Raw genomic sequence first — 17,840 nt, 5'->3', positions numbered from 1 at the left:
ACAATAATTTCCATTGTCATTTTCATCACTCACTCTTAGCAAGTAAAAATATGTGCCTTCCAGGGTGAACACTCATCATTTTTTTTAAAAAAACAGTTTTTACATAATCCCTCCCCCCAAACCCATGGTGGATGGGCTTCATCAAGATGATTTCAACATACACAGTGGGTTGGTTTTTTTTTTTTGCAATTTTAATTAGGATTTGGAACTTGCTGAGAATCTGTCCCCTACCCAAATCCTATGGTTCACCTAACCTTCCTTTCTCCATGATGCCAGAAATAAAGCTTCAGCCTTTCCCATCCTTTAATGGATTGATATATGACTAGATCTCATCTGTGTTTGATATGATATGGCCAATGCAAATGACTTTCCTCATTCTGTTCTGTTGAAACGATTCATTGTGGTTCTCATGAGCGCTGGGTGTGCTGAATAGGTATTCCTGCCTGCTGCAATCCACACAAGGACTGATAGCTGCTGATGGCTTAGCAGGACCTGTGCTGGTGGGACACAGCTGCACAGTGTGGGGAGGCAGGTTATCTGCCATGTCGGGACACCTCTCAATGCTTACCCCCCATCCTCTACTGGAGTTTCCTAGGCTGGCAGGGGAAATGGGGAGAAATGGGAGCCAATGTCATTCTTGGGTAAAGAAGAGAACACCTGAAGTTCTGTGAGTGTGAAAATATAAGAAGTGTTGATTGGGACCAGGGCCCCTCCTGAGATAAAAGTTTAAAATAAGGAGGAGCTGAACTAAAAGTCCAAAGGCAAATGATGAATAGTAATCAATTATGTTTTTATCCTTCTTCCAAGCATCTCATAGTAATGGAGATGGTTCTCCTTTTCCCATTTTGTCCTCACAACAGCACTGTGAGGTGCTTCAAGACTCAGGGTCAACCATTGAACTTTGTAGCAGAGGTGGAATTTGAACTCAGGCCCTAGTCTGACTCGCTGTTTTTTTGTTTGTTTGTTTAATATGAGGGTACTGCTGCCAGCAGCTTAGTATTTAAATCCTTGGAACAGCATCCTTTTAGCTCAACACCACAATTTTTATTGCATTTATATTGCACCTTTTTTCCAACATGGAAGCAAATGTTCCAACATTTCTTCCATCCAAGTGTAATAAAAGTTTAGAATTTACAGCCTAGAGAACAAAACAACACAGAGCATGGGCAGTTAGTAATGTTGCTGCTATTTTGCAAACTGCAAGAGCCAAGCTACTTGTCATTTATTGATTTGAACCTCCCCCCCCCACTCCAAACTCTCCAATTGGAGATGATCATTTAGGAGAGGGATCTATATTGCCAGGGTTCTTGTTTAGATTTCTGGTGCATGCACACTCCAACTACACCCTGGAACTCAACTGTAAATGTTCTTTGTCCATGTTGTCAGAGAAATGTAATATTTATCAGGTAGTGTAGTGAGGACATTGTACTTTTTAAAAACTGCAATTACCAGAGCTGAAACATTATGGTAACAAGTTTTGTAGTCATCTGAAAAGTTAATGTAGTTATCTGCAAAGACAGACAACTGACTGAGAGCATGCTGATTCACTTCATTCACACACCACTTTTCAACCCAGTGGGGACCCATTCTCCCCTTCTCTTTTTATCCTCACAATAACCCTGAGTGGTAGGTTAGGCTGACAGTGCGTGCTTTTCCTGTTTTTTTAAATACAAGCCGAAGCATTTTATAAATGGCTTTGTTGATCACAAGCAGCATCAGGAGTACATTTAAAGAAAGCATTGCATAATTTCTTAGCAGGACATCAGTGGGAATGGGAAGACCCGAAGAAGGATTTGATATTAGTTTAAATGTATATATGTCAAATTGCCCCACTATTAGGAATAAGAGACAGACACAGTATTTGGATTATAAAATGGGCCGCTTTATTAATAAACAACAAACCAGGAAACATTAACTACGGCAAGGGCCTAACTAGCGGTACAGGTCAGGCCCTGGGGTCGCTCCCTACCTCACCCTGACCTGTCTGGGCGAGACACCCGCTGCCCCAGGTGCGAGCCATCACAAAATGGGTGGGACCCGGCCTGGCCAGGCGAAGTGGTTCACCCCTGTAAAGCTCCCCCACCCAGCCGTACGGCAGCGGGGGGAGACTGGCTTGTCCAGGGGTTCCCCACCAGGGCGTCTAACCACGCAACTGGGCCGTACGGCAGCCAGCCACATCTGGCAGACCCCAGTTCCCCACCAATGGGGAGGTGCCAAGGGTGCTCACCGGCCCGCTACAGATTCTTCCCTAACTAACACCCTGCCACCCGTGGCATTAACTCAGACCCACCAAACCAATTAACCCCCCCTCTTCAAACAGTGCGAGGTAGGCGAAAAAACTCCAGCCCCCAGGCCAATCGGGAACTGTGAGAGAAAAATTCCTACCTGGCTCCAAATAGGCAACCGGCTAATCCCGCACTGAAATAGGGAGAGGTGGGTGGGCCGAGCACGAGGCAAGACTGAAAACGCTGCGAGACTCCGCCCCCAAGGCTGAATGCCCAGATGAGGCTGTAGCTGTCTGCCTCCATCCTTGCAGTGGGGCAAACAGCTGCCACCTGCTTAAAGGGGGGGGGCAAGCCCCTAGCAGGGTTGGCAGTATTGCCCCACTATTAGGAATAAGAGACAGACACAGTATTTGGATTATAAAATGGGCCGCTTTATTAATAAACAACAAACCAGGAAACGATGGTTGTTGTGGGTTTTCCGGGCTGTATTGCCGTGGTCTTGGCATTGTAGTTTCTGACGTTTCGCCAGCAGCTGTGGCTGGCATCTTCAGAGGTGTAGCACCAAAAGACAGAGATCTGTCAGTGTCCAAACCAGGAAACATTAACTACGGCAAGGGCCTAACTAGTGGTACAGGTCAGGCCCTGGGGTCGCTCCCTACCCCGCCCTGACCTGTCTGGGCGAGACACCCGCTGCCCCAGGTGCGAGCCATCACAAAATGGGTGGGACCCGGCCTGGCCAGGCGAAGTGGTTCACCCCTGTAAAGCTCCCCCACCCGGCCGTACGGCAGCGGGGGGAGACTGGCTTGTCCAGGGGTTCCCCACCAGGGCGTCTAACCACACAACTGGGCCGTACGGCAGCCAGCCACATCTGGCAGACCCCAGTTCCCCACCAATGGGGAGGTGCCAAGGGTGCTCACCGGCCCGCTACAGATTCTTCCCTAACTAACACCCTGCCACCGCAGAGGCCAATCCTCTGCTTAGGCCTCAGCGCCCCACAAGTGGCTTAATGCCAGGTGCAGCCCTTGCCGCAGGTCATTCAAAAAAATGGCATTACCACTGTTAGATAGGTAGAGGTCTGCAGACTCGGCCCTAATCTGCGGATGGGGCAAATAGATCCCAAGACCCTCTGTCATTGCTCTAAACAGGGCTCTATTGGCCATCCGCCTCGCCCTTTCAACAGCCCTATGGTCCAATGCTTCCCTCCATACCCGGCGCGGAAGCATCGCTGACCAAAAAATCAGGACACCGGGCCATCTTCTCATAATCTCACGGAAGTCATCCCGTGCCTGGCAAGACAGGGCCACGCCCTTCATCAGACCCAAATCGTTGCCCCCCAAATGGACAACCAGAATGTGTGGGGGAGGGGAACTCTGGCCCTCAAACAACAGCGGCAGCAAACCTGCCAACGCAGGCCTCTTCTGCCTCGCCACTCCACTGTGGCCCAACGGCTGAGTCCAAGCTGGGACCCGATCCGCGTCCTCTTCGCTTGGTGCGCCACCCAAAAGACCATACTATGGCCACATATGAGGATGCGAATCCTATTGCGCCACGCCACAGCACCTGAAAGAAAAACAACGTCAGCATGACTGCCCACCATCCAAGGGCCTCACATAAGACTTGTAAGCGGAGGAGCGCCACCGCCCCACCTTCTGTATTTCGGCTCCCGAGTACCCCATCGCTGCGGCCGTGGAAGCCGCACCTATACGAAAAGAATGGGTCCCAAATTTGACCCCTTCTAGCCCCAACTTCGAGAGAGCCCTACCTGTGACAGTCCAGAACTGGTACTTCGTAAGCGGGGAGTTATCCTCATGGCAAAACAGTGCCCCGGGCATTGTGCCCCGGGCTCTCAAATACTTTCTCAAAGCCGCCACCGGGCACAAATCTTTAATTGCGCATTGCCCTATTGACAAATCTACCCCCTTTTGCATCTGGTCGGTCTTAGAACGCCTAATGCGAATCACCACCTGATCTCCCTGAATCTTAACATCAGAAGCGGAGATGGCACGGCCAGAATCATCCTTAAGGGACTGGGGAACGAGCTCACTGACTCTAAGAGCTCCAAAAAATGCTATCAAGGAAGCGGCATGGAATAACAGTTCCTCGAAAGGGGAACTGCAGACCAGGGGCCACATGGCCCTCAAACCCTGTAAAATACTAGGGGAAATAGGCTGCCTGGCGTCCCTCGTGACGACAGCCTCCCTGGACCAACCCTCCAGCATCTTCCTAATGCGGAAGTCCACGGTGGGGTCGACCAGGCCCCGAGCCTTTGAAGCAAAACCCAAAGCCGCAAGCTGACTACGAATGTATTTAACCCTGTGCCCCTTACCTTTCTGAGCAACACAAAATTGGGCGGCATGCTCAACCGGAATTGGCCACATCTGCGGAAAACCAGACGCCTGCCTGAACTCCGCAAAGTACCTTACCGCCCTGTCGTAGGCTCTCCTGGTACTAGGGGCCAGAGCTAACTGTATAGCTCTGGATGCCTCGGATTCCCAATCCTCCATAGCTCCAAAGGAACCGGGGCGGGCAGCAAATCCGCCTCTGGGGCAAGCTGTCAAAACCGGTCCATCTGCAGACGAGATAAGGAGTCTGCCACCTCATTATTTAACCCGGGTACGTGTCTGGCTAAGAACAGAATGTTAAGGTGCAGACACCTTAAGGTGAAGGCTCGGACCAGCTTCATTACCCTGGGGGATCTAGAAGAGAGGGAATTCATGACCTGCACCACTGCCATATTATCGCACCAAAAGTGCACGGAGTGGTTGGCCATTTCCCCGCCCCATAGGTAAACAGCCCCTAGAATCGGGAAGAACTCAAGAAATGTAAGATCCCTGCACAGGCCAGCTTCCCTCCAGCCGGCGGGCCATGGCGCAGCACACCAGTGCCCCCTGAAATAAATTCCCAAACCTATGGAGCCCGCTGCATCAGAGGAAACCTGAAGGTCACCCTCCAACAACAGCTCCTGTCTCCAAAAAGAAACACCATTGAAACTGCCCAAAAATTGGGACCAAACTTCCAAGTCCTGTCTCATACCTGGAGAAATCCGAATCCTATGATGCGGAAGCCGAAGTGACCCCATCGCTTCACAAAGGCGCCTCAGGAAGGCTCTTCCTGGTGCCACCACCTTGCATGCGAAGTTAAGGTGACCTACGACTTGCTGTAGCTCCAATAATGAAACTTTCCGCTTACCCAAGAGGGTCTGCAATCGAGACCGTAACTCCTGAAGCTTTACCAAGGGCAGCCGCGAAGTCTGCTGCTCAGTATCTAATTCTATCCCTAGGAAGGTCAAAACCGTCGTGGGACCCTCCGTCTTTTCATGTGCTAAGGGAACACCCAACTCGTCAGCTAAACATACAAAATCTTCCAACAGGCGAGCACACTGACCAGTGTGTGGGGGCCCAACCAGGATAAAATCATCCAAATAGTGGGCGGAGTCACGGCAGCGCTGCCTGCGACGTAGTGCCCACTCCAGGAACGTACTAAAACGCTCAAACACTGCACAGGAAACAGAGCAACCCATGGGAAGGGCTCTATCCATGTAAAATTTGCCCTCGAAGGCAAACCCTAGCAGTTCAAAGTCGTCGGGGTGAACAGGGAGAAGGCGGAATGCCGACTTGATGTCGCATTTTGCCATCTCAGCACCCCGACCGCAACGTCTAACCACTTTGACCGCCTGGTCAAAGGATGTATAACGCACCGAGCATAAATGCTCGGGAATTGTGTCATTGACAGAACCGCCCCTAGGGTAAGACAGGTGGTGAATAAGCCGGAATTCACCTGCTGCCTTCTTAGGCACTACCCCCAGGGAAGAAACCCGCAAACAAGGAACTGGAGGGGAGGGAAAAGGGCCTAAAACCCTGCCCTCAGCACATTCCTTCTGAATCTTTGCCCGCACAACATCCTCCATGCCCATAACCGAACGCAAATTAGCTGACATGAAGGCAGTTCTGGGGCCTTGAAAAGGTATACGAAAACCAAACAAAAAGCCTTGTAACAAAAACTGGGCGTCAGCCTTGTTAGGGTAATCGGCCAGCATGGCCTCAAGTACCCTCACTTTTATTGGGCTGGGGCCCTTTACTAGGCCCCTGCTGCCCTGAGGGTCCACCCCCTTTCTTTCCAAACGGCCACTGCCATTTACAGGCATTGAGGGCATGCGGACCCCGGCAGGTCGGGCACTCATGTCCAAATCGACAGTTTTAACGGTTGCAAACCCCTTTTGAGGTGAACTCAAAGCAAAGCAGCCGGGGCTGAACCGACTGCCCCGCCGAGGCGCGGGAACCGTAAGAACCCTGGGCAAACCCCCCAGAAGCCTGTGATGAACGCTGCACAATATGACCACTATCTGATCTATCCCCAACTGAAGTCTTAGCCGGGGTCATCAGTTGCAACCACAGGTGCTGGTGGACCTGATCCCAAGGCAAAGATGGGTTCAGGGCTGCCCGCATCCGGAATTCTTTGTCATATTGCAGCCAGGCTGCCCCTAAGAATTCCGTGTGAGCCCTATAAATAATGTCCATGTACTGGAAAAGTGGGGCAGCCCTCCAGGGCTGCGCCCTAGCTATGACTCCCGCGTATATGAGAAAACCAGGAAGCCAATTATGCCATGTCCTATCTATCTTGCGCCTCTTGATGCGCTCTTTGTCACGGTCTTCCAGATCTTCTTTATCCTTCTTCTCCAGATCTCTGAAGAGAAGGGTAAAGACATCTACATAATCACCACGCAGGATCTTCTCTCTAGTGGCCGGGGTAAGATGATCACCTAACGGCATAGCCGTGTCCCCCACTGGGAGGGCCCTATAAGGCACAGAACCATAATTGGACCAGGGAACTCCATAATAAGACCCCCATGGTGGGACAAGGCCCATGCCCTGAAACTGTGCCGAGGGGGGCACCCAACTAGCCGTGCCGGGCGGCTGCCCCGGGATAGCCGGCTGACTCCAATGGCCCCAGTCAGGCAACAAACCGGAACAAGACGGACCCACCGAGGAACTAGAGTGTGTACCTGCAGCATGTGGTGTGTTTTGATGCGCCTGACCCCAGGGCCAGGCACCTGGCTGCTGTGGCCAAGAACACTTACCCTCAGCCTCAGGCGGTTGCACCACCAGCATTACTTGTCCAGCATCCTGGGTCCAGGTCCCCTCTACCTCCGTGGCTGCCGCCTCTGCCACCTCGTCCTCGATGATATGACTAGCCGCAGAAGTAGATGGAGCCGAAGTACCACCAGGATATGCCCCTTCTAAAGCCGCTAATCGAGAGAGAATATCGTTAAGTGATGCAGTCTTAGACGCAATTCTCACGGGTCTCTTACTCGCCGGTTCAGCTGACTGAGCAGAAGATGCCCGTGCCTGCTCTAAAGCAGCAATCCTCGCTAAAATATCGCGTCTTGCGGGAACATCAGCCTCCTCATCGGATGATAAGGCAGCAGAAGCGCGCTTAGGTGGGCGCTTGGCAGGCTGCTTGCCCTTAGACGCACCTGTACCCTTCTTGGGTCCCATCCTAAATGAACCCCCAAATTAAAGAAGTGGTAGCTAAAGACAAGAACACCAGAAGGCCCCAGGACCGACCCAGGCCACCTACTAAGCTACAGTGCAGTAGTGGGATTTGAACCAGAAAAGAACTGATTCACAACCAGACCACTTAACCACTGTGCCAAAGCTGCTCTACAAAGCCCCAGACCAGGAACACAGCCCCAGATACAGCCAATGAAGCAGGGGAGATAACAAAGATCCAGGCCCTGCAGTTACCGCTCCAGGACCATACGGCCCCAACGGAGCCCAGAATGGCTGCTTACAGAACTACCCCCAAAATGGCCGCCAAGGCCAGGCGCAAAATGGCCGCCGCAACAGCCGGGGGAAAACCCAGAGCCAGCCGGTTGTGCAGGGGCGGGAAACCTTCCCCAAAATGCACACCTGCCCAACGCCGGGCTGAGGGGGGGGGCGCCGAAATGGCCCGCAGGCTTGAGCCCAAACGGGAAGCCGCGGCCGCAGTGAGAGGGAGGAATCTGCGCACCCCCCAGCCGCCGAAGGCAAATAAATGCGGCGGCGAGGAACGGAACAATCCCCCAGGGGCCAAACAAGTACCACGCAGGGCACCCCACCCAGACACCCAGCTGCGTCGCGGCCGCACCAAAACGGACAGTGTGAAGCCGCTCCTTCCCCACAGCCCCACTCTGCTCCAAGCAAACTGGATCGGCGGGAGGGGGGGATGACACGCAGGCTCGCCCGCCGACCCCCCTGCCACCAGAACGGCGGGGGGAATGAAAACGCCCGCCGCGCCCGACCCACGCCACCCGAAGGCGAGTGAACCGGGCAACCACAGGACCAACGGCCAGTCGTCGCACGAGCAGAGGGGAGAGCAATCTCCACCCCTCCGCCCCAGCCCAGCCTTCACCCAGTCAGGCAGAAAAGCCAACGGTGAATCCTGCCGGTCCTGCGCCACCAAGGCCTTGTGCCGGGGAGCAAACGAAATGTGTTGCCTCCACCGAGCACGAGGCAAGACTGAAGCCACGGGGGCGGAGAGGCAGAAAACGCTGCGAGACTCCGCCCCCAAGGCTGAATGCCCGGATGAGGCTGTAGCTGTCTGCCTCCATCCTTGCAGTGGGGCAAACAGCTGCCACCTGCTTAAAGGGGGGGGGGCAAGCCCCTAGCAGGGTTGGCAGTATTAGTTAGAGAGAAAGGGGATAAGAGGCAGATACATATGTGCGGGATCCAGCCACCTGTTTCAGTCTCTCTCATTCACGTCTCCTCTTTACTATAGACCTGAATCTATTTGACTTTTGTACCTGCTGGTCCTTAATATCTAGCATAGCCTTTTTAGAGTGGTAAGAAGCAACCGTACCTCCTTTTTTTCACCAGCAGAAAGGCTGGTTGTATGAAAGCCCTATGTCTTTCAAAAACATTTCAACTTTCGTTTTCAATTCTCCTTATCCAGAACTATGCTCAATACCCTCTTCTTTCTCTCTTCCTTGGCAATGCTTTAAAATGATAACCAAAACCACCCTTCTATAAATACTCTCTCAAATATTATCTGCATTTTAGTATGCAACATTTCTCTGCTACAAATTGCTCTTCATCATGATCAACCTCAGTCAGATAGTTTTTCCATTCAAAGTTCAAGAAGCCAGCTTTAAAGCTCCATCTGCCCAACAGATGATTTCCTGCCTGTTTCCTGCCCTACAGCAGGATTTCTACTGGAATCCATTCCTGTGAAAAACTCATTTCCTCTCTAAAGGACAGGTGGCTTTTTAGATTCCAGAACTACAGAAGCAGATGTAAGAAGCTTTCTCTAGTTTGGATCTCAATGCTAATTTTTCCAATCACATTTGCAAGTCTGGAATTTTTCATTTCTAATATGTGTCCTCTGTGCAGGAAAAGAAATAACTATTACACTTCAGCAAACATGAACATACACAAACTTTAGAATTCCTGTGTGTATGCATATGCATGCTAGTCAGGCTCCAAACACATTGTAAGGTGTACTGAATACATCCCCATACTATTTACAAAACTGCACTACTTTCACTTGGTATACAATATCCTTCTAATATTTGTGTTGCACCCAAGAGTACAAGAGATGAATTAGGTGAGATGTTAGCCATAGTATTGGAATTACCACCACATCCTGGAATGTCCATCTGTGTTTTCCTGAATTAAACTTAAGAAGAGGCTACTAAAACTGTGCTGACATTTCTATTCACAGCAAAACTCTTGCAAGTCACATCCTTGATGAAAATAGTGCTGTGGGAAGCATTTATCTGTCTTTTGTTAATCAAACCAGGTTATACTGAACTGCTCCTAGTTAAATTCCTGGTATCCTATTCTGAGTACCAAGTCTTAAAAATGACATTAATGAAAAGTAATATTCTGATCAGTGGGCCAACATGGATATAAATTCTTCCATACTACAACTTTTGTCATATGCGCTTTACCAAAGCAATCTCATGAGATGAGGGCAGCAGTGACAGTCCTACCCCCAGCTATTGCCTGCCATTGCTCACCTGGCCAGCAGAGAGAAAGGCTCTGGGAAATGGGAGAGGCAAGCTGGAGGCATGTGTGCAAAGCAGGACTGTGCCCACCTGTGGTGCTGGCAAATGACATCATTTCTTGCATGATATAGAAGTAATGGTCATGCTGGGGGTCAATTCTCTAAAAATCAGCCCCAAACACTACAGTTTGGGCCAATTTTTTGAGAATCAGCCCCAGTACAGCCTGTTATTTCTATGGCCCTATTTGCACTTATGGTTTAAACCACCATTTATGAGCATTCGCCGAGATCACAATGGCTTCAGCATAGCATCCCCATGTTCAACACTGTCTAAGACAGTTTCAATTTGGCGTCTTGTTTTTCATTTTAGATGGGCTTTGAAAACTCGGTGTAGTTTTGGGTTTTCGGGGCTTTGCAATTCAAGTGACACTTTTTAAAAAAACTTTGAGCAGGTGTAGTTGCAATGTTGGAACCCATCCCCCCTGTATTTGATAATTGGGCTGTCCTGTGCCCACTGGAGAGGCAATTGGTGGTGGAGTTCTGGGATAAAACACGTACCTTTGTGCTTGTTCCACTCTCATTTTTTTTTAAGTCAAACCAGGAAAGGGTTAAAATGCTGCTGCTTCATCCCCTCCCAGCAGCTTTATTGTCACTTTGTTTTGCAAACAGCTGTGCAAAATGCTAGGAGGGGGGTTGCCTTAGCAGGAGACATCTGGAGGGAGGGAAAAGCAGCCATTTAACCCTTTCCTGGCTTTTAAAGCCAGGAGGAATGTGCAGTAATGTTACAACACAGTAATGTTACAACTTATTCCTGGCTTTGAAAAAAAATAATGTGCACATACCCTCAAGGGAGGAACAGAAAAGCAGCCATTTAACCCTTTCCTGGCTTTTAAAGCCAGCAGGGAATAAGCAGCAATGTTAGGAATCGTTCCTGGCTTTGAAAAAAATAATAAGAGAGTACTTGCATACCCAGGAGGAAGGAAGCTGATGGAGAAGCAGCCTTACGACCTTTACCTCGCTTTGCTAATAAAAATGGTGGAAAAGGAGTTCAGAGAGCTGAGGAGGGTGGGAGTGGTTAATTCCGTACAGACCAATCAGCTCCTGGGGTAAAGGAGAGGGGGAGAGGAGAAGCAGAAGGGGTTTACAGACATTAATTGGGCCAGATGTGATTTGGCAGTTGCTTCAAAATAACATCACAGTATGTCCACAGGGGGAAAAATTGGGGATACCACAAACATCGGTACTGCATCCCACAAATACCTTGCAAGTATGAAACTCCTGCAAACTGGGGAAGCAGAAAAGATACTGAAATGCTTTAAAGTCCCAGTGTTAAAAGGAGGCCTGTCTCACTGGAAATTATGTCATTTGTCAATGCCACAGGTGCACACCCTGGACAAGAGTAACATAGGTAACAGCAACATTTAATGTCACCCCATTTTGAGAATCCCTTCCCTAGCAGAAGGAGAATTTGATACCAAATTTACAGGAAAAGGTGACTGTGGTATTCACTAGTGCACAACTGAGAAATTATTTCAGCAACCGGTAATAGATTTGTTGCAGAATTAACACATGAAAAGCCAAAATCTCGTAGGAAACAACCTTTTCCAAAATTAATTTATGAAGTAGTTTTCTTAACATGTGAGTCATTTTTAAATAAAAATCAATCTAGTTCACCTTCCTCTAAAATTATCTCATTAAGAAAATAGATCAAAGGCAAAATACTTCCCTTGAGCTTTATTTTATGTTATCTCAACTTACACTTTATCCTTTACCATAATCACATAGCTTGATTCATTTTGGGGACACCAGTTGGGGTGGCAGAGGGCACAACTGTTTTCTTAAAAGTCTGTTTCTAAAAGAAAGTTATAGTAAAGTTATTTAATTTAACTTTCATAAAAGTTTTTGAGATTAAAAGAACATGGAAGCTATGTTGCCAAGAGCACTTTAGAGAAATGGAATTTTCAAAAGCACTAATATTTTTGTTCTAGGAGTTGCTGGTTCTCTGTTATTGCATTGGTCTCAGACGCAAAGCCCACAGGGAAGTGGGAAACAGTGACTCATCAGGAATGGTTAGTCTGAGTCATTGATTAAATTCCTGTAACTCCTTCAGGAAAAAAATTCTTCCAGTAGAGTTCAGTTGGAAATGAGCAATTCAGACAGAGAAATCCAAGTGTAATTTACATAACTTAATGAGCAGGTATAGCCCAAAAATGTTGGTGATACAAGCAGGAAATCTGAATAGCATATTATTCTGCCTTTTAGAGGTATCCCAAAGTCTGCAGGATGTTTTGCTAGCTGCACAAGATTTCACATCTCAATTCTTTCCTACATGGTATGGCTTGATCGTAACAAGTATTGTAAATTTTGTTTCACCTTTCTTTCTCACAGTTCAGAATCTATTGAAAAGTTTTTTTTTTTAAATCATTTTATTAAAAAGATTAACACTGCTTATTCTTAAGAGAAATATAAATTTATTAACATTATATAATTATCTGAGGAACTGCACAAATAGTTATTGAATCTTAAATGGATTCTTCATTACCACACAGCAATTAATATATGGTAAATGCCCCAATGAATTTGTGATATGCAGTTAGTTCAGCCACTTTGGGGGATCCTTTAAAACTGTCATGAAAGAAACAAATTGGAATTTAAGTACATGTTCCTGGGGAAAGTTTCTAACATACATTTATCCATCTGTATGTCTTTTTATATAAAGAACATATTATTAGTTTGCTACTTATTGATAGATTTAGATTGTGATTTTAAACTGAGGTCTTTTAAAGTATTTTTATATATGTTGTAAGCTGTAAGGTAGAAGTCAGCTAATAAATGTTTTAAACAAATTAAAATAAAAAGAAATGTTCATTCAGAATAATAGATTCACACACCTTTAATATAAATTGGCATTTTGCTCAGGTATCATGAGTTGCTGTTGTAATTGTGTTCTTCAGCTTCCTAGGTATACCTGGGTTTCCTTGGCTACATAGTGGTTGAACAATGTGTGTGTATGTAAAGTGCTATCAAATTTATGAAAACCTCTGCTGGGGTTTGCAAGGCAAAAGACATTCTGAGGTAGTTTGCCTTTGTCTACATACTGACTCTGCTCTTCCTTGGTAGTTTTCTGTCCAAGTACTAACCACTGCCAAGTTCCAACCTTACTTAGCTTCTGAAATCTGATGAGATTGGGTTAGCCAGTGCCAGCCAGATAAGGGCTTAGACAATATAGAGATGCATGATTTCAAAATACTCAGTTCAGCCCTTTCTCTTCTTCCGTTGCTAAGTTTACAGGAAGATACAAATTGGACCCAAGGCTGCTCAGTGCCAAGGGGCTAGTACAAAATGAGACCCAGAGTGGTCTTAGTGATTCTAGGCCCTGGGCAAATCTCAAGGATGGTGCCCTAGAATCACTCAGACAGTGTGCAGGATGGGGAGAGATGATCAGTTGCAGTACAGCTAGGTGACCCTCACCATCCTACAGCTGATCACTCTCTCCCCACACTACCTGAATCTTGTGTGTGTGGGGGGGGGGGAAGGGTTTCAACTGTATGGTTGTCTGGGGCCTCCCATTGTCCTATAGCTGATTGTTTCCCTCTGTCTGAGTCTCAGACACAGGGGATCAGTGGACTCCACTACAGTTGAGGTAGCTGAAGCAGCTGTCTGCAGGGCAGTGGGGGCTTCCAGTGTGCCCCCCCCCAGCACAGGGCCCAGGGTAGCTGCCACAGATGCCTCATGGCTAAGACCACTCCATCCATACCAGACAAAGAGGAATTTAGCAGCATACAGACTAGTCATGCCATTTTACAACTGAGTGCTAGGAGAGACAGTGCTTGATGCACAACCTTTAGGGATCCCTTTCTATGTGTACATTCAAAGAGGGGATATGTCAGATCCAGGAGGTACTCACTAGTACTGAGTAGACATGGGCATGAACGGAAAAAACCCCGAACACCCTGTTCGTCATTTGGTGCCATCCACGAACAATGAACAATGATCATGGACAGACATGAACTGTTCCCGGACATGTTCATTTTTCGTGGGGGGCCAGAATCCCAACACCCCCACTCAGCCCCCCTCCCCTCAAACCCACTTACCTGGCCCTTTAAAGATCCCTTTAAACCAGGGCTTTTTTTCTGGGAAAAGAGGTGGTGGAACTCAGTGGGTTGCCCTCAGCGAAAATGGTCACATGGCTGGTGGCCACGCCCCCTGATCTCCAGACAGAAGGGAGTTTAGATTGACCTCCACGCTGCTCCAGTGGTGCGGAGGGCAATCTAAACTTCCCTCTGTCTGGAGATCAGGGGGCGGGACCACCAGCCATGTGACCATTTTCAAGAGGTTCCAGAACTCCATGCCACCACGTTCCTGCTGATAAAAAGGCCTGCTTTAAACTATCAGCTGGCAGGCGGCAGGGGAGATTCCCCCCTGCCGCCTGCCAGCTGATAGTTTTAAGGGCCCTTTCCTGCCACGTACAAGGGGCAAGGCCCTTTAAACACCCCACAAACTGACCTTCCCAATGTCCAATACCCACCAAATTTGCAGGGGGCAAAGTCCTCACTGTCCTCTGAAGACCCCCTCAAGTTTCAGAGAGATTGAATTGAGACTTATACACATTTATATAAATAGTACATTCGGAATTAGTTTAAGACTCATACAAGCACTGCATTTAAAATTACATTGAACTAATAGAGAATACATTCAAAATTTGCCATAACTAAATGTAATTGTATAATGGCTCTCCTTCCCCCTCCTTGGTTACATATATTTATACAAACTATAGTATCAGCTTTTTTGATTAATCATTTCCCTATGTTTTATCTTCTTAGCTTTATACTAAGTTACTTCAATTAATACTAATTTCTGGCTAAATAGTCAAAGAAATCCATTTTTCTCAAAATTTGGTCTATTATGTAGATAATTTGCCCATTGATACATATTCATAAATCTGACACATCAGGAAATATATCTCTTTTCCATTTTGCTGCATATAATACTCTTGCTGCTGTCACCATGTAACGGAAAAGGTCTCCCTGTTCTTTTCTAACATTAATTGGTATGATGTTTAAGAGCATGTTTTTCAGATGTAGCTCATATCTGAGTTTAAGAATCGTCTGCATCTCTTCATGAATCTTTATCCAATATTTTCGCACTCTCTTACAGGTCCACCACATATGGTAAAATGTTATGTCCATGCTTTGACATTTCCAACAGTGTCCACTGTAACCCTTACTAATTCTTGCAATGTCTTAGGGGGTAGTGTACCATTTAAAGAACATTTTATACCAATTCTCTCTTAGTAACTGATAGCCTGTAAATTTTATGTCCTTAGTCCATCGATCTTCCCATAGGTTCATTGAAATAGTTTCTCTGAAATTTTCCATCCATTTTATCATACAGATTTTTACTTGTTCCATTTCTGTATAGTATTGCAGTAAAATTTTGTAGATTTTCCCTAGGAGATGCTTGAGATCTCCAGATATTAATAGTTCAAATTCTGTTTTTTCTCTCAACCTACCGCCTTCTTCAAAAGTTTGATCCTTAAGTCTTGATACTGTTTGGTGATATATCAACCATGGGATATTTTTACCTTGAGCTTTAATTTCTTGCCGAGTTTTTAGATTTCCTTTCTTACCAATCATTGATTCATAGCTGAGCTGATCAATTCTGCTTCTCGTGGCTGTGTCATAGTGAGCATTTATTGGCGACATCAATGGGGAGATCACTAATATACACAAATAGTTATGAAGAAAGCTTGAGCCTTCATTCCTGAATTTTGAAAGGAAACCACAGTTATATGTTTGCCCTCTTCATGACTGATATTAGCAAGAATTTTTTCGTATTAAAATCTGGTTGTAAAATGTGTTTTAAGTGGTATCTATTAGAGCAGCAGCTGGCATTATGCCTACCACAGAGATGTCACCTGTAGGGCTATACTGCTGCCCACTGTACATACACCCTGTCATGCTGATTTCCCCTGTCTCCACTCTGGACCATTGGCTGACACTGACATAGACAGCAAAACTAATAATATTATAACATGTGGAGCATTCTCAATTGTTACTGTGGGGAGGGGGGAGAAGGAAAAATAGGAAGAACACAACTCAGTTTCAGTGTCACCTTCATAACAAGTGTAACATGTGGGCAACATATCATTCTAATTTATCCGATCCTTTGATTTCCTACCTAGGTCTCCTACTTCAGGTTGGAGACAAGCAGGTTGTCTTCTGCACCTCAAAACCCCCAGAATTGTCTGCAATCTGTCAATCACCCACAAAGGGAGGCTGAATGAGAAGCAAGAAGGTGAGGCTATCAAGTGCTGGAAAAGTTTCTTGACTGCATTAGCTGTCATCTTGATTTTTCCTTCTTGGGTGCATAACAGGGAAAATGTATCCCATGGGGTAACTCTCACACGTTACCCTACATTTCCACAGTCGAGCTGAGTGTAAGTAATGGAACAGCTTTTTAATAGCCCACTATCCCAAATGCCCTTATAACCCTCCAGTAGAGCTGGTTTGTAGCTGACAAATATGACAGGCAGAGCTAGTGAACCCTTAGGCCAGCAATATTCTCATCTCTAATCCATCATAGACATCAAAAAATAATGAGATCTCTTGAAACTGTGCCAGGAGTGAGCTCATGTGACACTGAGATGATGAATTAACTCAACCACTTAAAAGACACTACACAGTATCCTGAGAAGTGTCAGTAATTTCATCATTTCTGATGGCCTTTTGTGGGAAAATACTGAAGTTTGACCACTTTATCTATATTATTTCCAGCCACTAAATCCCATCCATTTCCTTTTTAAATCCTAAATATAATGATGCAATATTTTGTTTCTCCTTGAAGAATGAATAAATGTTATCCACACTCTATCATACCATGAAAGCTGATAAAACGTGTAGCTGAGTCAGTGTGTCTTGCAGAAACACCACTGTAACACCATATGAACAATTCACAGACAAAAATGTATCTGGCATGAGGACCCTCAAGACATTCCCATCTTCTTCAGCATCATCAGGGTTTTATGTAACCTGAGCATCTAAGACTACACAATCTTTTTTTAAATCTAAGACCAAAAGAATTTTGTGGAGAATTTTTTAAGTCTCCTTTTACAAAAGTCTCCAACTATTGTATCCGTAGAGAAACTTGTAAATGTGTGAACACAGTTGGATGAGTGAGTGGGATGAGGCAGGATTAAATTAGACTTTCTGTAGTTTTGTCATGCTGCTCTACTTACTAGGTCAACCCTCTTGTTGTCTAGTACATGCACAGTTGAAAGGCTACTGATAAGAGCCTCCTCCAATGACTAATTACGGCTGTAGATTCGTATCGTGACTGGTAGAAGTGTGCGTTCTAAATTCCCAAGCCAAGAATATACACAAAAATCTCTCTTTGGGTCATTACTGGGATTCTACAGAATGGTAACTCAAATATGGGATATTTAGGCATTACAACTACCCCCCCCCCAAACCATGTGTACTATGTGTTTGGGTGCTTACAGAATACCAGAAGCAGTAGGACGATATCTTGTTTTCTTTGGATTATCCTGATTTCCCAGGCAATGGCATTTCTCCCAATCAGATTCTTGCAGGGGATCAGGAGGTGAGTGCTCCCAGCCAATCATGTTTGGAG

Source organism: Eublepharis macularius, chromosome 8 (genome assembly GCF_028583425.1).
Source record: "Eublepharis macularius isolate TG4126 chromosome 8, MPM_Emac_v1.0, whole genome shotgun sequence".
NCBI classification, from domain to species: Eukaryota; Metazoa; Chordata; class Lepidosauria; order Squamata; family Eublepharidae; genus Eublepharis; species Eublepharis macularius.
This window is presented reverse-complemented; position numbering follows the sequence as displayed.